Here is a 1,171-nt window from a genome sequence, read left to right as displayed (position 1 = left end):
CAAACAAAACTAGCCAGACATGGTGACATACACCGGCTACTCAGGAGGCTGAGGTGAGAGGATCAGTTGAGCCCAGGAGTTTGACGCTGCAGTGAGCTATGATTGCACCACTGCACTGCAGCCTTGGCCATAGAGCGCGACTCTGTCTCTAAAAAAAAAGAAAAAGGAAATGGATTCTCTGAAGAATCTCACTTGAGGAAAAATCCCCACTGGAGCGGGGGCAGCTCTCAGAGCTCAGGACCACACACTTTCTTTCTTCTTTTCTTGACATGGAGTCTTGCTCTGTCGCCCAGGCTGGAGTGCAGTGGTGTGATCTCAGCTCACTGCGAGTTCCGCCTCCCGGGTTCATGCCATTCTCCTGTCTCCTCCTCCTGAGTAGCTGGGACTACAGGCGCCCGCCACCACGCCCAGCTAATTTTTTGTATTTTTAGTAGAAACAGGGTTTCACCTTGTTAGCCAGGATGGCCTCAATCTCCTGACCTCAGGACCACCCACTTTCTTACCGTGCTTTCAGAGGGCGGCCCAGAATCTTCAGCACTGCATGGGCGGCTCATCCTGGAGTCTCACTGTGCACCTTTCCTCCATGCTGCCTCACTAGGTATCCTTCAGGACAGCCTCAGCCTTTATTGCTGTATTCCTTCATGCTACAGGGAGGAGAAGCACCTGTCAGAGTATAAAAGTGAGCATATGATAGTCAAATAAGAGTTGCTTCAATGACTAAGATGTATTTCATTTTTTTTGTTTGTTTTGATTGAGATGGAGTCTTGCTCTGTCACCCAGGCTGGAGTGCAATGGCGCTATCTCAGCTCACTGCAACCTCCGCCTCCCGGGTTCAAGCAATTCTCCTGCCTCAGCCTCCTGAGTGCCTGGAATTACAGGCACCTGCCTCCACGCCTGGATAATTTTTGTATTTTTAGTAGCGACAAGGTTTCACCATGTTGGCTAGGTTGGTCTTGAGCTCCTGACTTCAGGAAATCCACCCGCCTTGGCCTCCCAAAGTGCTGAGATTACAGGCATGAGCCACCCTGCCTGGCTGAGATATATTTCTTACTTGGGTCTACTTGGGCTTAGTGTGGTTGTTTTTATTTTTATTTATTTATTTTAATTTTCCTTTTCTTTCTTAGATATGTGATAACTTATTAACTTGCATTCCGAATTTTGACTACTAGTG

The sequence above is a fragment of the Mandrillus leucophaeus genome, unplaced genomic scaffold, assembly GCF_000951045.1.
Source record: "Mandrillus leucophaeus isolate KB7577 unplaced genomic scaffold, Mleu.le_1.0 Scaffold160, whole genome shotgun sequence".
Taxonomy (NCBI): Eukaryota; Metazoa; Chordata; class Mammalia; order Primates; family Cercopithecidae; genus Mandrillus; species Mandrillus leucophaeus.
The sequence above is the reverse complement of the archived record's forward strand: the minus strand, read 5'-3'. Positions refer to the sequence as shown.